Below are 18,778 nucleotides of genomic sequence, written 5' to 3'. Positions count from 1 at the left end.
AGGTACTGAAAAACAGGAAGGCATAACATATTTACATGCATGATCAGCATGCTAAGCACATGGCATTGCAACAGAGTAGATACACTCCAGGACATTATATGCATGTTGTACCCATATCACAGGCCAAGTTAGAGCAAGGACCTTGTGGGGTGAAGAGGATTCATCATCTTTCTGCAAGTCTTCTGAAGAACTGCCTTTACATGTTCCATCATATTGGTTATCATTGACATCAAGTTTATTGGCCTTTACATTGCTCCATGAGGTTCTTATGGATATATCAGTGTGTGCAATTATATCTGACATGCATGGAAGACAACTAGTAGTTAGATTTATGTAATGAGTGCATGTAGGAGACGACATAAATAGTAGGACTAGGGTTAACTAGCAGCAACAGGTCTCATAAACTAAAGGGAGAACACAGACGAAAGCTACAGAATATGTATCGTTTGTACTCGAGATTAACTAAATGGCACACAAAAGTATTAAAGAACAACATAGGAAATAATAGAAGTGGTATAATACTATAATCACCAGCCTGTGGGATAGCATTGGCTTATGGATGATAACCATGGAACAGTGTTACCTAAAGAACAAGTATCTTAGCTGATCTATGGAACATCGTTAACTCCTGAACAAGACCCGTAAGAGATCAACATGAATATACAGTGAAATGTGATGATCTATTTTCCATGCTTAGATGAATAACAAAGCAATAAATGTTGCACACAAGTAAGATGAGGGTACAACCTATCGGGCTGCCATCCATAGGAGTGAGCATCATGTGCTGACTTGTCGATGGCCCTGTAGTTGTTGTGGCTGTGCATGTCGGGCACGTGCATTCGATGCAGGGAACTGTTGAGTGGGGACTATAGCTCCCTTCTGGTGTATGCTTCCCTTGTTGGAGCAGCTGCGGTGAGTCGGAAGACGGTGTGTCTGAAGATGCAGATAACGCATAATGTTAAGAACGACATATCTCTTTGATCTGAAGAAATACACTAAGAGATTAACAGCAAGGTACGAGAGTGGTCACATGCCTGTTGACTGAAGACTAAATTGGGGTCACACGATTTTATTTTATTTTGGTATTGTCCGATATACGCCGGATGGCTGGCCGTCTGCCTCCCGGCTGACACTGTTCGGAATCTTCCCCGAAGAACCAGCGACCAACGGCAGAGCAGCCTGCCTCCGCCGTCCGTGGTCCCGGCCAAAACCCCGCTCCCCGCCCCACCGCACTGCCGTGGTTGCGCCGCCCCTAGGCCAATCCACAAAGACTCCTCGTCATCCAGATCCTGCGGCGGCAGTACCTTCAACCCACGGAACTCTAAAAGATAGCCATCTAAGCGCTGCTTTCGCGGCGAACTTGCAGCCCCGCACCCTTACGTTAGACACCAGCCAACCGGCAGCCTAGGAGCTCCGCCGCCTCGAGGGGTGTTGCTTCCCATTGCAAATCGATTGGCCCAGAATAAAAATTCAGACAACTGACGCCTAAATAAAGTGATTTGAGAAGAGGGTGCGACCTATCTGGTGGCATGGTGAAGTAGGCAGGTCCAGCTGCTGAGTCGGTGAGGCTAGCACGGTTGCGGTGGCGACTGGCGGCAGGGAAAGCGCGATGTCGCGATGGTCGACGGCTACGCCGAAGCAGCGCCAGGACTCTGGACGGATCCAAAGTTGGAGCCGCTCCCGCGCCGTGAACAACAGCGGGGGTGACTCGGCTCCGGTATGGTTCACGCGACCGTCGTCGAGGCAGCAGCAGCAGCACGGAGTAAGAGGCACACAGCCTAGTGCACGACGGCAAATGGACAACGTCTCCAGCATTAGGGAGGAGGGTGGCTGTGAAATTGGTGCGGTTGGGGCGCCATGGAGGTGGGGCTGAGGTTTCGCGGCTCGGGAGAAGGGAGCTTCCCGGGGAGAAGGTGATTTGGCACCCACGAGGTATGAATGGGTGCGGGCGGGGGGGAATTGGGAGGGGAGTGGAACCATGTCTTACAGACGCATTTGTCTGAAATGTGAGGGGGAGTTATAGTTCTACCCTTGCCTATAGGCTTCTCGGCTTGGGTCTATGTACTGAGGGCCGGGGATAGTAGAGTAACTTTGCTTCTCCCCAAATAGTGGGCGGTAGATATTTCGGGCGAGGAGGGCGTGTTTTGAACTATAGTGGGCGCGAGCGATTTCGGGCGAGGAGAGCGTGTTTTGAAATAGTGGGCGCGAGCTATTTTGGGCGAGGAGAGCGTGTTTTGCCGACCATGGTTTATGAATTATTCGACACATGTCATTTCGGCCGAGGAGAAGGAGCGCTTGGATGAAGTTACGAACCTACCCTTGATGTACAACGGGCCAATTGATGCGTGTCCCACATAGGACGGTAATTTTGCGTCTCCCATTTATTTGCTCGGGCGAATTCCACCAAGCAGAGAGGATGTTTAACGGTTCGTTCAAATTTGGGGAGAACGAATATCCACGTCTACCTTACCAAGTCGATTCGGATCAAATTTTGAAATATTAGCTTGCCACTTCTTTTTTAGATGGAGAGATGATGCTCGGGAGTAATGTGTTTTTACATGCTTGTTGCTAGCGATTTACTATATGACAAATAGTTGACCCACTCAAAAACGCGAATCAAACCCAAAATGAAATATCTCGATTCAATGAAATAGCTCGTTCAGTAGGTCAAAATAGTGAACTAAATCCAAAATTGAACACCTCAATCGAGTAGCATGTTGTATAGTATTATAGTACTCCATGAACATGTTGAAAGTCAAGTTAATGAACTTGTTTGATATACGCATATATCCGTTCATGTGTGGAGTGCAGACAACATGTTCTCCAATTTAAATATTTGAATGCAAGTTTATATCGAAACATGGTTTATATCAGTCTTTGATGCATAAAACGCGACCTCTCCCTCTCCCGGACTCATGTTCTCTCTCTCTCTCTCGCCGACAATCTTCAATTCTGTCGCACGCATCCGACACAAAAACCTTGTTGGTCCCTCTCCCTTTATCTCCATCTCTCTCTCTTTGTGTGTGTGTGTGGGGGGGGGGGTCTTTCTAGTTCGCATGCATATATACACCATTTATAGGTCTCTCTCGCACACTATGTATGATACTCTAGCTAGTCCAAGCTAGATATCTTGGGTGCGCTCATCGTAGACACACAGATTCCTTGGCTCTTTGCCTGTAACTCTCTCACGCACCACTATGTCATCTCGGAGCTCTCCCCCTCTCTCTCAAACTCTCCATCCACCTGGGTCACACATACACATGCATATCTCACTCGCACTCGATAGGCCCATCTAAAACTCTATCCCTCCCCCTCGTTCTCTCTCCATCTCACATGTGCACACACACTATCTCATGCCCAGCTAGCCAAGTATGATGGTCTCTCACTCTAGTGTAGGCACACGCAGTCCCCCTATATGTATATGACTAGCTAATCTTAGTCTCCATCACAAACATGTGCATGGTCTATCTCGATTTCTCTCAGGGCATCTTTCTATCGCGCACGCACTCCCTCGATCTCCCACCCATATAGTCCCCTCACGATCTCGACGGGATCTCTCTATCACAAACAAACCCTCTCTCCGTCCCCATGCGTCCATGCCATCCATGTGTCCCTCTCGACCTTTGTTCCTTGTTGGCCACACCTCTATTGGACATGTGCTACAGGGGTGTCTCTCTTCGTTGCAAACAATCACACACTAGCTATCTTTGTGTATCTCCTCGCCTCACTTTTCCATCCCGGAGATGCATGCGTGATATGTTCGCATAAGAAACGAAAAAAACACTCTATCTTCTAATTTATCATTTGTTGTCACTTTCTCTTTCACACACATACTCTTTTTGCACACTTACTCATTCTCCTTCACACGCACTTGATCTGTCTTGACTGAGGCACTCTCCTTGGTCCATAGCATACAGATTTATTGAAAAGTCAAACATCACAAAGTTTGACCATGTACATGGAGAAAAAGAATTACATCTAGTACGGCAAACATATACCATTAGATTCACCATGAGATGTAGTTTTGTATGATGTATCTTTGGTATTGTAGATATAAATAACATTTGCGTAAACCTGATCAAAGTTTCCAAAGTTTGACTTCTAAAAAATTTACATGCACTGCATTATCAAGCGGATGGAATATCTCTTTCCCCCTCTCAGCTATCTGACGCACCACTCAGCCTTATCGGGGCTCCTCAATCTCTCTCAAACTTTATTGGTCAGTTTGGTTCGTGACCTGACCCTCATGCCTTGATGGCCGGTACTGCCTGGTGTGGACGTGAGATGTAAAATATTTCTGCCTGGCCAGGCTTGTGTGGTGCTGAAGCGTTTGGTTCATGCCTGGGCCAGGCAAAGCATCAACATCCCATCAATCAATCCATGCATCAATTATTTAATGCTAATATCCATCCATGTGGCTGTTAGCCTCGTGGCCACACGACCAAGCACGGCCAGGCGTTCGAAATCGGTCGCCTGGGCCAGGCTACTTGCAGTGTCTGGAGTTCAGTCAGGCTAATTGAAGTGCAAGGGAACCCAGGCCAGGCGGGCTTTCTTTTTCACAGGGTAGCAACCAAACAAGCATGCATGAAATCCAGCCACAACCCCAGGCCAGGCAAAAGATGCTCAGGACGCAAGCCAAACTGGCCTTATATCTCCCTGGTTCACACATACACATGTCTCGCTCGCGCTATACATATAGACCCATCCAACACTCTCCGCCCTTGTTCTCTATCCATGTGACACGCACCCCCCTAAGTATCATAATCCCTCAATCCATCATAGGCGCAAGCACTCCCCCCCCTCGATCCTCAGTATGATTATCTCTTACTAGCCATCAGGAACACACGTATTGTCTCCTTCCATCCATACGTCTATCTCGATATCTCTCGGGGCATCTTCTATCTCGCACACACCTTGTCACTCGATCTCCCACACCCATGTAGTCCCATCACGATCTCCAGGGGATCTCTCTATGACAAACATACACTCTCTCCTCCCCATGTCTGCATTTTCTCCGTACGTCTCTCTTGAACTCTCTCCCTTGTTTGTCAGACCCCTCTTGGCCACGTGCTAGGGGTCTTGCTCTCTCAGTTCCAAACAACCACACACTATCTCCTCACCTTGCCTCCGTTGTCGAAGATGCATGTGTGATATGTTTGCATAAGACACGTACGCTTTTTCTCTACTTTCATCGTGTGTTGTCCATGTCTCTTTCACACACGCACACACACTTTTTTCACACACACACACTCACTCTCTCTCTTGTTAGGGACTCTGTCACGTCCATAAGCATATGGATGTTTTGAAAAGTCAAACCTCAGAAAAGTTTGACCAGGTACATGTGGAGAAAAACATTTACATCTGGATCGATCATTAGATTCATCACAACATGTACTTACTTCATACTATCATTTATCTTTGGTATTGTAGATATAAGTAATTTCTTTATAAACTTGGTCAAAGTTTCAAAAGTTTGACTTAAAAAAATGTTGGAACTACATTATCGAATGGAGGGAGTAGCTCTTTCTCTCTCTCTCTGCTATCTCTCACGGGCCTCCCCTCTCACTCGAACTCTCTATACCGACTGATTATATGCTCATTGTGTCAGCGTATAGCTCCGTATATTGGTTAGTTGACCGGTCAACCAATCCACATGCTGCCTTGTCAGCTCGTGTTCTGTATCTTCATGTGCTGGCCCATGTGGCAGTGGGTGAAAATAAGTAAACTAGAGGGCCATCTGACACGCGGTGAAGTAAACAAAGTTGAAACCACTCGGGGTAGCACCCCGCACGCTAGTAAATTGAGGGCTCATTGAGGACAAACTTCTTGCGCGGGAAGGACGCACTCGCGCACAATTCACCACTGCGCGGCGGCATGCACAGAAGGACGCACTCGTGCACACCCAGCACACAACACACACAAGCACACGTGTACACCGGCGTCGCCGCCTGTTGAGATGGACGGCGAGGCAGCCAACAAGCGGAGGCGGCTCGAGCCAAAACCGCATCCGGCGAGCCTGGACTTCATCAGCATCCTCCCCGACGACACGTTGCTCGTCATCATCGGCCTCCTCCCCACCAAATATGTCGTGCGGACCGCCCTGTTCTCCCGGCGGTGGCGCCCCCTCTGGCGTTGCGTCCCCCTCAACCTCACCGTCAACAGCTGCATGTCACTAAGAACTATACCGTTGGATTCGTATTTGAACATAATTTCAAATGGTGTAATTTTTAGTGACATGCATTGGCATTTTCTTAGGTAAATCTATGGTCAAAATTTTATACTAAATACAAGGTAGTATTACAAAAGTTGGCTATGTAGGCCAAAACATGTGCCAAATTCACTTGTGATGCATTTGGCATCGATGCCCCTGCATTGCTCACTTGGTGTCCCAATCTGGATCACCAACTTTGCTCCGGTGCCAAATTAACTCAGGCAATGAAAAAATACTGCGTGGGAGAGAGAGAGAGGACTGAGGCAATAAAAAACACTTGTTTGGGAGAGTGAGAGGCTGGTGTAGTTGGTTTGATTGATTTGTTTATACATATGGGTCTATGTGTACAGCGGTGCCAACTATCTCACATCGCGAGAGCAGTGCCAAAATCTTTTGATTTGACATCGATGCGTATTATGTGGCATACTTTTGCGAAATATGGCATCGGCCACATAGTGGAAGGCAACAAATGCCCAAGCTCTTCACGCTCCTAGTTAAATGAGAGGAAACAGAGAGAGAGAGAGAGAGAGAGAGAGTGAAAAAATATCACTAGCTAGCCAACCCTATTGTATGAGCGAATGATATTGGTACCTCTTGATGACACGGCAATCTTATGCAGCCAGCTGCTCTAATATGTTCTCTTCTTTTGCAGATAAAAAAAGACCCGAAAGTGAAAAATGTGCTGCACTATAACAATCTCATCGAATGCCTTGATCTCCATCTTACAGAAATTGATTTGATTGACTACCGAGGCAGCACATCTGAGATTAAATTGGTCAGGTTCTTTGTTCTGGAGGCAAGTGTGTTCAAGGTAATGAGGTTTGGCGTTCTCTGGCGCAACAATGAATGGCGTGCTGATCACCGCAAGCGTCTAAGCCTAAATGACAAAGTCTCTGCAGAAGCTGAATTTGTTTTTGAAACATCAAGTGGCCAGAGACTCGAAAACTTATTTGCCCATTAGTGACTTGTCAGGGCGGTGGATTTTAGTTTGTACGATAATGCTGCATCCACCTAAAGTAACAACAGTTCTTACGTAAACTTCCTAGTAATTCCCTCTTCGTAGGTGCAGCATTACTCCTAACATTTGTAATATCAGTTTGAAACTTGTAATATTGTCGTGTCCTATTCCTGCGTTTTCAAAATCCTGCGAATCAAACAGGTCCTGAGTTGGTGATGATGTTGTGCCTCCCATCTTTCACCAATAGCCGTCGGATCTAGATCTGACGCATACAAACCAAGCTTCTCCATTTTTGCAAAAAGATGCCCGCACTTGTTCCCTATTTACAAACAACTCCTTGTCTCTCACAATCAGCCTCATCTCCTCCCCACCACATCTAGGAGTAGAAGGCCGTGGAAAAATCTGGCGCGATGGCCGCTGCCGGAGCCGTCCACCCCCAATCTTGGTTTTCCGTGCAATGCACGGGCATCTACGCACGGGAAATTATGTCGAACAGGGCTAGTTGTAAGCAGGCTAGCTCTACAGCCATGATGATAGTGACTGCAGACGGTGAGGCTGACTATGGTATGCCGAACACGGCGCCTATACTCAGGTGTCATCTCCGACGCAGGGTCTTGTCACTTCACTGTGACGAGCAGCACGTAATAATTTGACCAACGGGTAGTACAGTGCTAGTACTCCTACTACTACATTGGTAGTACTACTACTAGTACTAGTAGCACCACCGTCTGGATTTAGGAGTACTACCACGTCCATTTGGATTTTAGTATTGACTAGCAATATCTAGTAATGCATGTCACCAAAAATGTACAACTCCCTCTGTAAATAAATACACGGTGTTTTATTCCTATCGGCGAGAGAACTTAATGTTTTTTTGCTAACTAGAGTACTGTAATAGGATTACATGCAATGAACTAAACACTGCATGTCATGTTTGATACTAGTCTCAAGTCATTGAAAGCATGCATGACTCACATCTCTCATTGGTTGATATGTCACGAAATAAGAAACAAGGAGGGAGTTAATGCACCGTGCCTAAGTATTTTGATATTATTTGGTTTTCGTAAGGTGACTTACACAACATTTTTGTTTATATGCATTAACATTTTACTAGTTAAATCAAAGGTCAAAATTTGGCGCAAAATGCAAAGGGGACCAATAAACCAGTAAACATCAAACTTCTCTCTTTTGGCCCCAACTAGAGGTCCGGTGAGATGACTATACTGCACCGGCACGGAGGGGGACGCAGCTTCATTGACTTACGGCAACTGCCTTTGGGTGAATGACACGTGGCCCCAGGGGGTGGCTGGCCCACCTATCATACAGCCAAAGGCAGGTGCAGCAGAGGGCCGAGGAGTAGTACGAAATCCTATGCACCTACGCACGCTAACCAAGGGCTGAGTGATCACTCGAATCACAAGATCAGTTGACTAGAAGCTACGCTACGACGCCGGCCTGCGGCCCAGTAGGTAGTATTGCTTGAGGCCGCCAGGGCGAGGGGCCGCTTGGAGGACAACTTCGTCTCCTTGTTCGACGAGGTCCTCGTTGGTTTCCTCGACAAGTTCACCGTCGTCAAGAAGCTTGCGGACGACTTTGACGTAAGCCTCCAGCCGACGCGCCCAGGCTCTGCGATGCCCGCCACCCTCAACGGCCACTATGGTAACAACCTCTTCGACGCATTGTGGCCCTGCGACTGCCCGCCGTCGCACCGGAGAATGTCCACCTCGAGGTCGCGCTCCCCGTGCAGCGCCTGGCGCAGCAAGACACCATCGACATAATCACCCACGTCTACGCGCAAATTATCTTACCTTTCGCATCAACTTCATAATTTTCGTATGTACTCCATGCATGAACGGCGCCAGAAGCAAACTTCTCATTACTCTTGGCAAAATCGTTATTTTCTATCTATCGGTCGCGCCATGGAGCAGAACCAAATTTTACAAGTTATGAGTTCAAAAGGAAAAGCCTGCCGTGTTCGCGTCGCACCCCCACACGGTTGGTCCGGCACGCCGCTCAAGCGGGAATGCGTGCGGTGTTGCATTTTCACTTACAAGTGGGACCGCAGTTGAGCAAACCGACTATCGGCAAACCCCCACCCCGCCTACCGTGCGATGGCTGAGAAAAGAGGACAGGAGGGAGAAGAGATGGCTGTAGCACGGACTCCAAGAAAATTGGTGTCGGATGGGACTCGTGTGGGTGGCGTGTGCCGTACTGCTAGACGTGAATGCTAGTTATGGCCCACTAGTCATCAACGCGTGCACCTGCACGGGCTAGAAATTGGTAGCACACATGAATAGCAGAGGTTACTAATATGTATTGTATGTCAGATGTTATATTGGAACAAAAGAAGGAAAAGATGCTTCTACCCTGGTTAGAAGATGAATAGTTGATTGGAGCATAAAAAGGAAAGGACCAATCTGCACCTCACTTATAAATGAAAATGCAAAATAATCCATGATGCTTTAAAAACACATCACATCCTAGTATCAATCAGAAGGAAAGATACAACCGAGAAAGTCCCCAAGTACTGACCAATTAGCTGAAAATTAGTAAATGCATATAGTCAACTTGATTGCGATTTGAGAGTGAAAACATCTGAACCGTCATATCAGATCCAAGTGGAGTAAAATGGTGCATTTCAGAATTCATTACTTATTACTCATTGCCTCACTAACACTGGATAAAATAATCCATATACTAAAGGTGCACATGAAAGCAAATTTATTTCCCAATATGAAAATTTCAAATTTGAAAAGAAAATTAGGACATCCGAATATAGTAACTAATAATAAGAATAAGAAAATGGGCCATCAAATCTGTTGGCGGAACAGCAGAAGAGAAAAATTATGATGGCATAAATTACTATTGCAAGAATGAAAAAAATGCCATGTGCACTTTCACTATAAGAACTTAACATAGACAAACTTAGTCATACTTGTATGTGTACATACTTAATACAAATAAAAAAATGCAAATAGCAAAGCTTATTATCCCTCCATATGTTTGGGTTACACTTGAGACAAAAATCTGGTCCAAATAACAGATGAAACAATAACTAAAGAGAATCCACCAGTTATCGGTACATGGGATACCAATATGGGATCGGAAACTTTCAGATAATTCCTTTGACCATGTAGAAAGATTAAAATTTCATCTGCAATGGAAAGAGTGGAGATGACAGGAACCGTACATGAGTGGACGAAATCTTTTTCTTCTCCTGCATAAATAAGAAATTTTGGTGCCAAGAGTACAGTTTATGTATCTCCAAGTTTCCATGTATAGATAAAGATTTATACTTCTTTCTTTGCATATAACTAAGCAAAGAGTAGAAGCTTTCAAGGTAGCATCACTGTCAGTCTTAAATATTATATGTCCGCTGGTTTAGTTCTCTATTTGTACTGGTCAGTTTTGCCAACTAATATACGTACCATGAGTCCATTGGGAGATAAAACAAAATTCACTTGAATAGGTACACGTTCAAAGGTATTGGATGGAATAATACATACCAAAAAATTGTAGCGGCATGGGCATCTTATTCTTGGACGCAACTTCCGGAAGCAAAATATGGAGAACTGCATTAAGGTTCAGCCATTCATGTCATATTACTGAAAGAGATAAAAATGAATGTGCGTTCGTGAACAGAAGTAGTTACATAAGTAGGGTGGTGATCGCTCCTAAGTGGTGGAGTAAATACATAGATTCAGTCTTCCACCATTAAGAAAACTACAACGACACATACCATGCTATTTGATACATGCAAGCAAATATATCAATGTGGTATTTTGTATTTTTTTCTTTTTGCAATAATGGATCGACACCTGGTCATTGCTTTTGATGTCTGTCTATTAGAGGGGACATATTTAGGTAAAAACTAATTCTATCTTGTCAGATGGAGTAATCGATACTGATGTCTTCACAGATCACACATAAATACAAATACGATCTTTCTATCTCCAAACAATATTTCACTTTGCAAGGAAGATATCAGTCCATGGAGATTCTTCTCATCGTCTTACCTCGATGATGCATGACGAAATAAGACTCTCAATCTTCAAAGTAACTAATGGTTACAGTGCATAAACACCTTAATCGAGAAGTAAATAGATAGTCGGGGCACATAGAATACGTCTGCATTTTCAACATGGTCCGTTAAAAAGCATGTGAAAATCGAAACTTCTGAATCAAAATATGCTTATTACAATTCATATTCTATCCTAACCTCATCGGAAGAGATTTTGTTCCAACAAATAAGCAAGTAGGCAGATGGTAGTTGATCTATTGATCGCTTGGGCGTCCTTCAGCTTGATCTATCTATTCATTTTAAAAGCCATAGTATTAAAGGGCACCAATATATCCTCGCAAAACAGGTCACCAATATATAGATCAACTCCTTGAATGCTGCACATATTCTTGTTAATCCTGTACTATACTACTATACTAACATAAGGAAAGTAAGAATCAGTGTTGAGACATTGTTGAAATAAATAATAACTAACACGTAGCAACAGTTACATGAAACTGTAGACATATTTGTCGGAAGGAAACCTGAGTATTGGCGCACTTAATTCTATGGAAGTTGCTTCCATAACCTTGCATCAACAGCCACCAATCAATAGAAGCTCTCTTTCCTCGTCCAGCCGCTGATCGGTAACATGTCAAGACCTGATCATACGCTATAACAGAGGCGACACATTTGCGATCTTCGATACGATGACATCCCTGAGGAAGTTGTCGAGACCTTCGCCCGTTTTGCCTGATGCGAGGAGACCATGGAGGAGGCGGTGGAGGCCCTGGCCGGCTACACGGCAAGGGTGACCCGAGGGAGAAGACACGCGAGGAAGGATCCACGCATATCTTGAGGAAACCATGGCAGAGCCAGCGAGGAGGGGGTGGAGACTTTGGACGGCTGCCTGGAAATAGCGATGAGCGACGAAGCTACAACATCGATCTTTTTTTTTTATTTCGGGCATGGTGATCTTGAGGATACGGTGACGGAGGCGGCGCTGAGAAAATAGACGAAGAGAGATACGCGGGGCTTTTTTTAGGGAGAGTACGTGGGCTATTCGTACAGGGAGTCATGGTACGTGACTCCAATATGATTGGATGTTTCCATTGATAACACGTTATTCATCAAACAGATCTAGCTTTATTTTATCTAGGCTTAACCGTGGGGAGTCGTACTGTCCCCATCTACTACTTTATCTTTTTTATGGCTGATGGAGCATAGTTGTAGGTAGTTCAGATTTGGTCTTTGTCACATGTATGTTGGGATTTTTTTTTCAACTTGGGAGTTACATAAATCGTGGGGTTAAGATTGATCAATTATATAGATCAACGGTGTAATTAATTTTAATGATGTGGATTACTGTGGAGACTTCTATGGTGCCTCCAATTAGTGAATATAAATATATATATATATATATATATAAGATGCCATCCCACTGTATATCGAGCCTATATCGAGGTACGTAGAACAAATTTGCTGCAGTCCGTGCTCAACCCTCCTCAATCTCTCTTCTCGGCCAGCCAGCGGATGCGCGGAGCCCATCGTCTGTTTGCTCACATGCGGCCCCACATGTCAGTGAAAATGCAAGAGGACCCACTGAACCTGCACATCTTTCACCTCGATGTGCTAGTGATGAAAAACAAATCCAGTAAAGATCTTCGGTGGCCGCTTTTGGAGTTACTCAAGAGTAGTAAGATTCTATTTACAGTTTAACTCAAGATGCACATCTCGTGGCTTCAACTACCACTCTATATACTAAGACATGTCTAGATACTTATATATTTTGAAAAATAGAAGGCATGTATTATGCAACGGAGGGAGTAGAATGGATGCAAGTTTTTGTATTGGGAAGAAGAGTACATCCATATATTGATAGAGCGCAATTTAGTAGATGTTCTATCACTTTTAGCTAGTATAGAATAGAGGCTAGACATGAGATTAGTGCACTTGTTGATACTCCTACTAGAATAGAGGCTAGACATGAGACTAGATGCGAGGAAGCAACGTCTACTTCTTTACACTCGAAGAAGAAAGAAGCACGCTAGATCGAACCTCCGCAGATCAACAATGAATGCATCGAGAAGGCACTAATCCAACTTACTACATGAGTAGTAAAATGTATTCTTGTGGTTCTTGTTTTCTTTGGTCTTGCTTTTCTAGTCAAAATTATCATTGGAGTTCATGCAAAACGGAGGTCCGTTTGGGGTCATGCGTTGGAGTTGGCCTTACAAGTGGGACTGCAGTTAAGGAAACCGACTATCGGCAAACCCTAACCTCGCCCGCCGCGCGATGGCTGAAGTTAGAGAAACGACGAGGTTGAAGAGATTGCTCTCGCATGGTCTCCAAAAAATAATATGCTGTCAGATGGATGTCGTGGTGGTGGCGTGTGCCGTACTCCTGGACGTGAATGCTTGTTCTGGCCCATGCCACCCTACTACTCCTACTACTTACTCCTACTATATACTATACTACTAGTATATCGAGGATTCGAGGTGCTGGTTACGTACAACGAACACATTAACATATGGCTATAGTAAAAACAACCGCCCGACGCGCGAAGCATGTGAAGCTAGTACAAATAGTGTACTACTATTATTGATTGGCCTCATCTGATAACCTGTTGCAATGCACGTACAATTATGTATTCGGAAAATATTTTTTTGCCTCGTCGCACCACTCACTCAGAGAAGCGACTCGAAAGCCATTCATAAATTTAGTACAGTAAGTTTATCACAGACATATCATTTTATTACATAGAACAACAGGTCATCAACCCACATCGACAATGAGGATACATTATAAATACTAAAGTTTTCACCACGCAACAAATAACAAGCCATGAAATGAACTTCAACTCAACCATTCCTCGACGTTGGAAACGCTTGCTTTGAACCACAAGTGATTCTCTGGGACGGGCCATCCGTTGTCGATCTGGAGACCAATGCAGGACTGATCATCCGGGCTGAAGCGGCCTACTATATCAATACCAGGGTAGGGAACCATCCAAATGTCCGAGGTATAGACACAGTTGCTTCTCATAAATGTGTCAACAGCAGTTGGATCGCCTTTCACCATCATCGGATAGTTTTGTCCAAGGAAGAGCGAGTTTTGTCCAAGACTATCAATTCTGTGCCAGGGAGAAGGAGTTGGCGCTAGCACTCTAGTATCCATCCCGAATACCATGCAACGGGTGTTGGAATAGGTCCGGAGAGTGCGACCATGGGAGACTACACCTGCTTTCTTAGCAGTAACATCATCAGTGGGTTGTATACACACAAGAAGAGGTGATCCATCGGAATTAGTTGCCAGGCGCCACAGAGTATATCGGCGCTGCTTGTCCTCATGCTCGTGATCATCACCATCGTCATCTCCCCCTTGGTTATAAAAATCTTCAAGTATAGGTGGTGGGATGTTCACAGGACCTTGGAAACACAAGAAGAAGGTTAATTGGTAAAGGGAAACTTGCTAACCCGCATGCATGTGGATGAAACAATTATAATTACGGTGGAAGACAAACGTACTGAGACAACGAGGATGCCATGCATAAAGAGTGCCACGAGTGGTGCAAGAAAACACAAGGCCCTCGTATTCAATTACATCACAGTACTCCTTCGTGCACAGAAACTGATTTTTGAGCAATATTCATCGAGACAAACCATCAAGGTCGGCAACAAGCTTGTCGAAGATAGCAACAACATCATAGTTTTTGTAATTCCAAGAGCGGTTGGGAATCGACAAATTGCTATCTTCCGTAGAAGACAGTCACCATGATCATATTTGAACGTGTGTACATTACCGGTGTGCTCAACCTCTAGGCAGTGTGCTGAGATTTTTGGAAGTGGAACCCGGTGACGAGTGTACACATTCACAAGTTCCCACTCGCAGTTGGACCCAATGTAAACAACCCAATCTCCATTTGCGCCCGCCCAAGCCTTGCCCTCAAGCGATGGCATCTTAACATCACATGTATCATTATCAAGCGGCATCAACTTGCACAGGGCGAGGCCTCCGTCGTGCCGGCGCCAGTCATCAGGGTCACGACGAAGAAGATAGGGGAGATCAAACCGCTCCTTGACCCTTGGGTTCCTTGCAATGATGTTATTAGTTGAGTCGATAATGGGCTTGAACGAACCTGCCATGCTAGCCAAGGTGATGACGTTGCACCCATCAATGAGTTCCTCCACCACATCATCTATTAGATCGGAGAAAGAATAACGGGGTCGTTTCCGGCCTGTTCCCTCCATGGAGAAGACGATCGAACAATGGCAGAAGAAAGGGTGAAGGGCTGAAGGAAAATGGAGGGAGATGAAGAGTGTGCGACAGCAGTTCCAAATCGAGAGGGAAAGGCGAAGAGTCGGTGGACGGTTGCGAGTTTGCCACGGTTCACGAAGAGGCGGCCCGGCCTACACGTCCATTTGGAAATACTCCTACTACTCGTCGTCGTCTCACTGATATGTTGGAACGGGACCACATGTCAACGAAACATGGTGTGTAATTTCTCGTGCAAAATGCAATTTGGCCGCGTTGGCCCGAGGTGACGCATTAGTTATCGACCTTTATTTTTTTAATGGCGTGCCAATCAGTTTTGAAGCACGAAAAACCGGGACTGTACACAGAGAAAATATAAACTACTCTACCACTCCCCCACCTCTAGTACTAATAGTATAAAAAAGATATATAGGGTGGAGCTTCAGTGCTTTCTTGCTAAGGGCTGCCCACTTGCTTCTCACACTACCACCCTCTCTCCAGATCTAAAAAAGACGGCCCCCCTCTCCCTCCTCACCGGTGGTCACAGATCCGCCGGGGAAGAGAAGGACGTGCAACGTTGACGCACTCGTCATCGGCGAGCGAGGTCATGCATTGACGACAAGGCCGTCCTCTCAGACCTAGCGCCCGTGCGGGATGTCCTCCGTCCCCAAGCTCGCTGCCGTAGTGTGTGCGGAGGACGACGACCACGAGCGAAGCCACTTCCCACCGACCCTCTGGTATGCTACCTCTTTTTGAGCCATAACCTTGTTCTATTGCCCCATCTGCTACGTCGTTGCATGTGGATCTTTCTCCACTCCACCATCTTCCCAATTTGCTATCCTCTACTCTGCTGGCCACGCAGACGAAAACCATAATTTGCACTATTAAAGGAAACCCTAGTTCATGCAGACTAATCCATGTCTGGGTTGAATAAGGAAAGGAAGGGAGACTGTACTGTCCAAGAGAGTAGGCATCGAACCCACATCTAGGTTGAAAAGGGGAAAATCAGTAGCTAAGGAACGAGTCTCGTGTCTCTTGGTTGAAGAAGGGTAGAAAGGCATGACAACACAATAGAGGATGACCAGGTCGATCGGTTTGTTGTCCTTGCATAGGAAAAAAGGTGGCTAAAGAGAACAAAAATGGGACCATAATCCACATATGCTGCCTGGATATTTGTTGCTTTGGGAAACCATACCTCCCTCACCACTCTGCGTCCGTGGAGGTACATCGTACTGGTGCTTCCCATGCTCTTATTGCCACTTTTTTGTTGTTAGTATAACGCCAGCAGTCAAGTCAAGCAATGCTACTGCTAAAGTGATGCCACATTTAACTAATGCCGCTCTCAGTCTAATGCCACCCATAAATTTAAGCAATGCCATTTAATGTCACTGGTTTATTTCAGGGTTAGCTGTTGATTGTGGATGTATTAAAGATTTTTCAGCTATAAGACATTCTAATGCTGTTGCATAGCCAGTATACCAACGATGAAACTTGTTACTCCCGTCAGATTTTTGCACTGTTAATGCTTATAGATTACATACCTCACTTTCATGAGATAAGTTAATTTTTTTATATAGTGTCACCAAAATGCCAAGGCGCTGATGTCATTTTATTCTGGTTAAACTACACAGACAATTATGAAGACAAGAGGAAAGGTTAAGAGTGGGCAACTCCTCCTCCGGCTGTGCTCTTGAGGAGGTCTGTATGTTTGTCTCTAATGCCTGTCGACTACATACCTGACATCATGATGTAATGTTAAGTCATTTCCTTTTGTACAGTGTCACTGAATTGTCAAGGCGGTGATGGCATTTTATTTTAGTAGAACTGCACAAAATTTGCTTAAAAGAAGAGGAAAGGTCAGGAATGGCTCAGTTTTTCAGAAAAAACTACTGTATGTATGCCTTCCTGACATCAGCCGTGGTTGCTTTATTTATTCCTTCAAACAGGTGGTTAGAAACAGTCTTGCTACCTTTTCCCATTAAGAAATTGGAATGCTTATATTTGTGAGTCTATCCTTCAACTAGTGCCACTTTTAGAGTAATCACACTTTCAATATCTATGCAAACAGGAATGCTCGATTTTAGTGGAACTGCACAAAAAGTCCAACTGGTTCAACATTAGGAGCATGTTTTTTCCCAACATTTATATCCAATTGGTGGCACTATGAGCTGTTCATTACGAAGGTACATGGTTTGCTACTATCTTGCTACTCTTTTTGTACTGTCATTAGATAGTAACACTAGTGGTTTGCATGTGAATTTATTGGCAGGGTGGACCTACATTGGAGGTGCAGGACAGGATTCACTGGTTGGATGCTCAATTTTGGTTGTATTGGTTTCACCTCTTCCATCACTGCGAACTTGGATATCCTTGGTCTGATGAAGAATAGGCGCTATATTTCTGCTCTGAACCAGCAAATCAATTCAGTATGAAATTGTCCAGGGCAAAACATAACTGTATCAGATTGTCCAGTGCAGAACATGACAGATGCTAAGCGGAAGAGACATGTTTAAACCGAAAATACAAGGTGTGGTATATGTTTAATAGCTGCTTGATATTTGTGTAGACAGAGATGTCTGCCCATTGCTATTTGGCAAACCAACAAAGTGCCCGCAATTTTGGTTGAACTGCACAAGAGAATAGTATAGTCACTGCATGCAGTGCCATTTGAAAATAGACACAGAAAGATTGGATATTCACTTCATGGACTGCAGAAAATTAGTATTGTACTATTTATTGGCCAACACTAGGTGCTTCATTGTTTTGGTCTGATTATACAATGGGCATCATTTTGCCTAAGTTAAAGTTTGTATTCCGAAAATAGTCTCACTGTGTGATCGAGGGAAGACCAAATCATATTGCAGTGGATGTTCCTCCATCATGTCTGGTTCATTCCCATGGTTCCAGCTGCTGGTGAAACCACTTACGTTTGCAAGAGGAATTGTAGACTTCACAAACAAATTTGTCTTTCAGTATGTACTGAATGTTGGCCAATAGAAGCATCCATGTTAGTAGGAAGAAGAGATGTTTTTTCTAGATCTTTGCTTTTCGAGCTACATATTTGTATATAATCTGTGAGTCATTGAGATGCATTAACATGTTGATCTTATGTATGGGAATCGTACTAGTTAGTTTTAGTTGCGACGCAAGATCCGAAATGGCTGATCTTTGCTTTTGGAGCTACCTATTTGTACATGATCTGTGAATCATTGAGATGCATTAACAGTTACTTATTTTTGTTCGCTCAGTGTTTACAAGTTACTGATCGATCACTAGCTAGCCTACAAATGCGCTCCTAGCAGTTTTATTTGCGACGCAAGATACAAAGTGGCAGTTTTTTGAATAAAAATGCCTA

The 18,778-nt window shown here is 44.7% G+C and overlaps 1 long non-coding RNA gene across 1 annotated transcript; it reads right to left on the bottom strand.

Annotated features, from left to right (window-relative positions):
* Positions 1–10,118: 10,118 nt before the first annotated feature.
* On the bottom strand, positions 10,119–12,212 carry LOC123154532 (uncharacterized). Its single transcript, XR_006476889.1, has 3 exons — positions 11,389–12,212; positions 11,186–11,297; positions 10,119–10,741 (listed from the first exon to the last, which is right to left on the bottom strand). It is a non-coding gene; the product is annotated as an uncharacterized lncRNA (long non-coding RNA).
* Between the last annotated feature and the right edge of the window lie 6,566 nt (positions 12,213–18,778).

This window comes from Triticum aestivum, chromosome 7A (genome assembly GCF_018294505.1).
Source record: "Triticum aestivum cultivar Chinese Spring chromosome 7A, IWGSC CS RefSeq v2.1, whole genome shotgun sequence".
In the NCBI taxonomy this organism is placed as follows: Eukaryota; Viridiplantae; Streptophyta; class Magnoliopsida; order Poales; family Poaceae; genus Triticum; species Triticum aestivum.
Note: the sequence above shows the minus strand (reverse complement) of the source record. Positions and strands in the feature narration are given on the sequence as shown.